We start from the raw sequence: 7,340 nt of genomic DNA on the forward strand, positions 1-7,340 counted from the left end.
GCAGTGAAAATCAAATGTATACAAATTAAAATAAGATTTTTAAAATGAGATTAAAAGGGAAGTAGTGCCCACTGTTGCTAAGCAACAGGGAGAGAAAGACAGGTACACTAATGCACTCTTGGCAAAGAGAAACTTTCTTTGAAATCTACAATTTGTATCTAATTAAAAATGTATTCATTCTTTCATGCATAAGTCAACATCTAGGAAGTTGTCTTAAAGAAACCATTGAGTAGGAGGATTTATGTATACATATAATTCTGTTTGTTCATTCTAATATAGTTTTTAATAATAAATAATTGGAAATTCCTCAAATGTCCATTCACAAAGGGTTGATTAAATAAATTATATTGATAACCACACATAATACAATATTATACAGCAGCCAAAGAGAATGAGCTATCCATATGTATGGAGAAAAAAATAGCTAAGGTCCCTTTAAGCATTAACCTTCTATGATTATACTAGAGGCCTGGTGCAGGAAATTTGTGCATGGGGGCATGGGAGGGTTGTCCCTCAGCTCAGCCTGCACCCTCTCCAATCTGGGACCCCTCGAGGGATGTCCGACTGCCCTAAATGGACAGTCCCTTTTACAATCCAGGACTGCTGGCTCCCAATTGCTCACCTGCCTGACTTCCTGATTGCCCCTAACCACTTCTGTATGCCAGCCTGATCATCCCCTAACCACTCCCATGCCAGCCTGATTGGGGATGTCTAACTGCTCCCCTGCCAGCCTGTTTGCCCCCAACTTCCTTCCTCTGCTGGCCTGGTCACCCTTGACTGCCTTCCCCTGCAGGGTTGATAACCTCCAACTGTCCTCCCTTGCAGGCCTGGTCCCTCCCCACTGCTCTCCCCTGTTGGCCATCTTGTGTCCACATAGGGGCAGGATCTTTGACCATATGGGGGCAGCCATGTTGTTTGTTGGAGTGATGGTCAATCTGCATATTACTCTTTAATTAGATAGGATAGAGGCCTGGTGCATGGGTGGGGGCCAGCTGGTTTACCTGAAGGTTGTCCCTGATCAGGGTGGGGGTTCCCTTGGGGCATGGGGCAGCCTGAGAGAAGGGCCTGTCATAGTTTGCAGTCTGGCCACACCCCCCAGTGACCCAAGCAGATGCCCTGGTGTCTGGGATATATTTACTTTCTACAATTAAAACTTTGTAGCCTGGAGTGGAGCCAAGCCACCTGCTTGCTCCATGGTGGCAGCTGTTTCTGTTTAGATTTGTTTACCTTCTATAATTGAAACTTTGTAGCCTTGTTGGGAAAACGTCTCCCTCCTGCTCTCTGTGGCTGTAGCCATCTTAGTTGGGTTTATTTGCATACTTGATCTAATTGGCTGATGGGCGTGGCTTGTGGATTGGAGTGATAGTTAATTTGCATATTATTCTTTTATTAGGTAAGATGATCAGATCTAGGAATAGGCTTTAATCCTGGACTCCTCAGGATCTTTTCTTAGCATCTCTCATCCTTTGAGGAGGATTGCCCATATGTCTAGCTTACTCTAGGTAGAGAGTTGTCTCTTGGGCTTCTGATATTCTCAGGAACCAAGAAATAAATTGCTAAACAATAGGGAAGGGAAGGGAATCCTAAATGTGAAACATTAATGGGAAAGAGAAGCAGAAAGAAGAGAGACATGGGAAGAGAAATCAGTGGTTATGTTATAGAATAGACCAATGACTTATTAGAGCTACCAAGGAGATTTTAAACAAAATACTCAGCTTCATCACAATCAATTAAATCCATACCTCCCAAGGTAGGATTGACACTACTATTTAAACAAGAATAAACATAGTAAGACGCCCAGGTACTTCCCTTGCATAGCCAAGACAATGCTCACAAGACAAGATAAAAGTGAGAGTATCATTTGAGAAAGAGAGAAAATTAATACAGAAATATCCTTATTCAAATGAAGATATTTTAAAAATATCTACAAACCTAAAAATGGTAACTCTTCTGGATTTATAAAGAAACTACAAATCACTGTTTTAATGAGTCAATGAGGCAGCCAAGGTTGCAAATCACTAGAGTGTAATGCACTGTGTAACATTTTAATATTTGACCTTTATTAGATTTCAAACTTAGGGCTTTGGAAAATTGAGAAGTATCTGTTTATTTAATCTGTCACCATAAATGAGGAAGGCTTTAACTTATACTCAACTATTCCAAATAAAAAAGGAATGGATTAATATTTTTGCATTTTAAAATATCTTGATCCAAAATTTCATTAAAAGATTCCACTCGAATATTATTGAACCAAAAATACCTCAATCTACATGATCTCCAGTTATCACCTAGAAGTCATTATTCTGGGATTCATGAAGAGACCAACTTTGAGTGTGTTGCTACATGAGGTATGCACATCTGTATTTTCAGTAGATTTCTTCCTATGTTCCTCCCATTTATACCTAAGCCATAGCTTAACAATTATTCTCTAGAAGTCACCAAATTAGCATACCATGGTAGACTCCTAATTTGGCAACTCTCCCAGTCTCCTGGTTTCTGGGAACTATCTCCCACTTCCTTTTTTCCCCCCCTCATATTTTCATTTGGGTAAACATATTTGGATAAGGTGACGCTGCCTTTTGTCACAACTGAATGTTTCAGGGCCAGACGTATGACCCAAACTGTTCCAATGGGCTACTTCCCAGAATATCTGTGATTCTGAGAGTCTAAGCAAAGTCTTCATATTCTCTCGAGGAGTCGAGGTATAAGGAGGGGAACATGCTATTGGCATCCATTTTCCAACCTGGAAAGTCATGTTCCACTAAAGTGGAACAATTTGGTTTTGAGAGAAAGGGAAGAAGAAAGTCCATGTTCAGAGGGAAGCAAGGAGATGAGGGAGGGAGCAATCAGACACACTTGCTTCCAGGCCATTTTTCTGACCCAGCTTCCTTGATCTACCCTAGACACCCTTAAATCCCCGCAATAAGTTGTCCTTTGGTTTCTTACTGTGAGCTAGAGTTAATTATACCTGGCATAATCCATATATTTAAAAGATCTAAAAGTGCAATAATCACCATGTGTACATATAAAACATATACCTATAAACTTATATCTCAATGTGTATATAAATGTATATAAATGCATTCACACATACACACTTATTTCCACAGGCTCCATGGTTAACATTTTAAAGCTGAAAGCAAAATATTTACTAATTCAGCCACCACATTCAAAATGCTTTTTGGAAATGGATACCAGCAAAAATCACAGTAGGGGAGGTGATAAAACAATTCTTCCAGCTCCTAAAGAATTGTCATAGTGATAGTCATCAGCTTGTTCCCCCATGTGCTCTCTAAAATTATACCATCAAAATGTCACCCTCAGAAGCCCACAAGGACCCTGTCCTTATGCTAGTGGCACACTCGGTTCTGGTTGCCTACAGGATTCTGATACCGTATATCTATCTATCTTAAGAGTGGAACGGAATTAAGTACTGCATGGCACAGTTCCAGTTTTAAGAAATATGTGGCCCTAGCGATTACTCATTGATTTGTTCCTATGGTTTTCTGAAGTCGCACAAAATTCAATATCACTCCTATTCAGAAACACAGTCTGTGTTTCACAATCAAATTTAAAGAATCACTTCAGTTTTAACTACCATTTTGAAATTCACTATAGAGGTTTTCTTGGAATTGATATAACAATCAATGACAAAATCCTATCAGAATAGCCATAAAGTTTTACCTTAATATTGTTTTATACAAGGGACAAGGGAATGAAGAGGGAGTTCTTTAAAGTATTTAAAACAATAAACTGCAAATAGATAAGATAGAGAGCTATGGTCGTCAACACAGATCAATTTCATTGGGAGAAGAGAGAAGAGAGAAATAAGCCTATAAAGCTGAGTTAAACAAGAATGAGATAACCTTGAATATAAGATAATAATCATTCATGGCTACTAACTTTCATTTTTGAGCATTTACTAAATGCTTTACTGTGAGCTACAGGAGGACAGAGTCTTTTATCCCTAAAACCAAGCACATTACCTGGTACAAAGCAGGTACTCAATATAAATAGGTTGAATGAAGGACTAAAAGTCTTACACTATTTAGTTGGTTTATACAGGTGTTGTCTCCCTTATAGCTTCCCAGAGGTTAGCCTATGTGCCCCAATGTCACAGGCAGATTTGAATCCCAGATTGTGTGACTCAAAGACCAGTTGCCTTCATCTAGGCCAGTGGTTCTCTACCTTTCTAATGCCTCAACCCTTTAATACAGTTCCTCATTTTATGGCTCTACAGCAGCAGTTCTCAACCTGTAGGTCACAACCCACAGGTTGAGAACCGCTAGCAGGGTCACCTAAGACCATTGGAAAACACATATATTTACATAATGACTCATAACAGTAGCAAAATTACAGTTATGAAGTAGCAACGAAAATAATTTTATGGTTGGGGGTCACCACAACATGAGGAACTGTATTAAAGGGTTGTGGCATTAGAAAGGCTGAGAACCACTGATCTAGGCTGTGCTCACTGAGCTTAGGAGTTCATTTCTGAGCTGCAGGAAATGGGAAAACAGTGGCAAATTTTGAGCAGGGGAAACAGTTGGGGAAGTGGGGGTGTCAAGCAAAGAAGCCATTTTGGAGAAAATAGGGCTTTTAGGGTTTTAGGTTGGGAGTGATGGCAGGATGCCCAAAGGCAAACTCTGAGGCACCTGAGAGAAGGGACTGGCAAGCATGGAATTTGTGGGGAATTTAGAGAAAAAGCACAGGACTCATTCATTGGCCAGAGGAAAACTACTGGGCCTTTCAACAATAGGCTAAAGGTTTTGGAGAGAGAACCTACTCATGACTTTACTTTTCCACCAGGTTGTAAATTGTTATAGCAAATAGGCCGGGAGGAGAGTTCTCCACGTGTACATTGATTTCTGTAGTAGCGTGACTTTTTAGAATTGTCCTTGTCTGACACATGCTTGTTATTTTATATCTTCACCAGAGTCAATAAGTGCAAGTGAGAGCTAGACTGAGAGAAAAATAAAAGGAAGAAGGGAATGGAAAGGAGCGAAGGAGACAGAAATGCCTGTTATATCCAAAGAAGTCCTTAAAAACCAAATAGTCCATTCTTAATTAAATTTGTGAGCAACCTTGTTTTTTTATTATATCATGAAGAAAATAAGAAAATATAGTTGCAATTTAAATTCATCTTTGAGGGGGTAAAGGGGGACAATTAAGACAAATGACTCTCAAACGAAAGCTAATGCCCATGTGAAATACAGTCACCCTGAAGAACTCCAGCCAAAAGCACATAATATACTTCTTGAGTCTACAAACCACAGCCACATTCTTTCCTCCAATTACTGAAATAAAAGGTAATTTGCTTTTTATTTTTTTATTTTATTGATTTTTTACAGAGAGGAAGGGAGAGAAATAGAGAGTTAGAAACATCCATGAGAGAGTCATCGATCAGCTGCCACCTGCACACCCCCTACTGGGGATGTGCCTGCAACCAAGGTACATGCCCTTGAACGAAATCGAACCCGGGACCCTTCAGTCTACAGGCTGACGCTCTATCCACTGAGCCAAACCAGTTTCGGTGGTAATTTGCTTTTCAATTTTCTCCCCAACCTCTTCAGATTTTTTTTAATACTTTTTTTTTTTTTTTTTTTTTGAGAGAGAGAGAGGAAGGGAGAGGGAGAGAGAGATAGAAACATCAATGATGACAGAGAATCACTGATTGGCTGCCTCTTAAACACCTGGAAATTGAGATGGCAACCCAGGCATTTGCCCTGACCTGGGAATTGAACTGTGACCTCCTGGTTCATAGGTCAGTGCTCAACCACTGAACCATACCAGCCGGGCCCTTCCAGTTTTTATTGAGGAATTTCCACTGAACTTAAGTGTAGGTAGAACACAAACTGTGCAGACTTGCAGGGCTGCAGACTCACAGACGTGCATGGCTGCAGACTCCCTGCTCCTGTTCCTAACTCTGCAAAAATTAATTCTCATGTCAATCCATTTCTGCTAACATTTTCTGTTTTCCACCTGTTCCAGCCCCATCCCCAACTGATCTGTGAGCACGGCCAGTTATCTCATCTCCTCCCCACTTCCATCATTTATCATTGACTCCTTTATGTTAACAAGCCAAAGCTCCAATTCTTCTACACTAAATTTGGGCAAGTTAAACATTTGAGAACGTCTCTCACTTCTCCCAATGAAGAGTGTTTCTAAGCACCCCATTTTTTGTATATGATTGATGTTATAGTTATCAGAGTCATTCATTTAGCAAGTATTCCCAGGGTGAGTGAGCAGGCACTGGAGTTATTCTGAGCACTGTGAACATGAGGATAAGACCTCAGTGATTTTCACAGGCCAGGCCCAGGCAGAGAAGCTGACAGCTGTAGAACAGCGTTGAAGGCACCCACAAGAAAGTCTGTCCAGGGTAGCATGGCAACAGCCCTAGAATCCACCCTCCTCTGGAAGGCCTGTCTTGTTCCCCGCTGGGCTTGCAATCTCCCAAAGGAGTGATGACACCTCTCTTCCGGGCTGCCCTAGCTGTGATCCATTCACCCACAGGGCAAGGCGGTACCAGGAAATCCAGGGATTGAGACCAGCTGCTTGAGCTAACCGGCCCCTGTCACCTACACACTGCAGGCCCTGCATTGGTCACATCCTCAATCTGCTTCTGCTTTCTCTCTCTGAAGGTGAGGAGACTGTATGACTGAGGCCTCAGAGAAGCTGCCCTGGCTTTGGGATAAAATGAAAAGGTGTGTAGGGATTAGTGGGTGGGGTGGGGCCTATAGAAAAACTTGCCTGTCTGAGCAAAAAACAATCTAAGGAGGAGAGGGAGGGACTCTAATCCCTTTCTTCATCCCCCTCCCCCGATTCCACACTCTATCCCACCCCCTGGCTCCACCCTCTACCCCCACTCCCATAGCTGAAATTAAGGGCAACTTTTTTTCCTCATAAGAAACACTGAAAGGCAGTTTCTGTTTTCTAAGAAAACTGCAATCAAGCAGGTTTGATCTACAAAGAAATAGGATTTACACCAAGGGATTTGCCAATAGTACCCGTTCTGCTCTTTTGTGTCACATGTGGCCTATTTACTGCATAAGCGGCACATAAATCTTGGAGTAACTTACTGAAGAGCTATAATCACAGTCTATTAACTCCAGTACCTTTTCCATAAGAAATCTTATCTGTGGAAATGTCAAAGGATCTTAGCCTTTTCCTAATAGTAACTTGTAGCATCACTATGCTCCTCAGTGTCCGACCCACTGCAAGATGCTCAATAGGCATATGACCATGAGTGCCTGCACCAAAGCACAATGGATGATGGGGCATCAGGGAGGAGGCGGAATAAGAGGAAAAATTGGTGATGGTCACAAAGAGGGAGGAAGGGA

Source organism: Pipistrellus kuhlii, unplaced genomic scaffold (genome assembly GCF_014108245.1).
Source record: "Pipistrellus kuhlii isolate mPipKuh1 unplaced genomic scaffold, mPipKuh1.p scaffold_m20_p_6, whole genome shotgun sequence".
In the NCBI taxonomy this organism is placed as follows: domain Eukaryota; kingdom Metazoa; phylum Chordata; class Mammalia; order Chiroptera; family Vespertilionidae; genus Pipistrellus; species Pipistrellus kuhlii.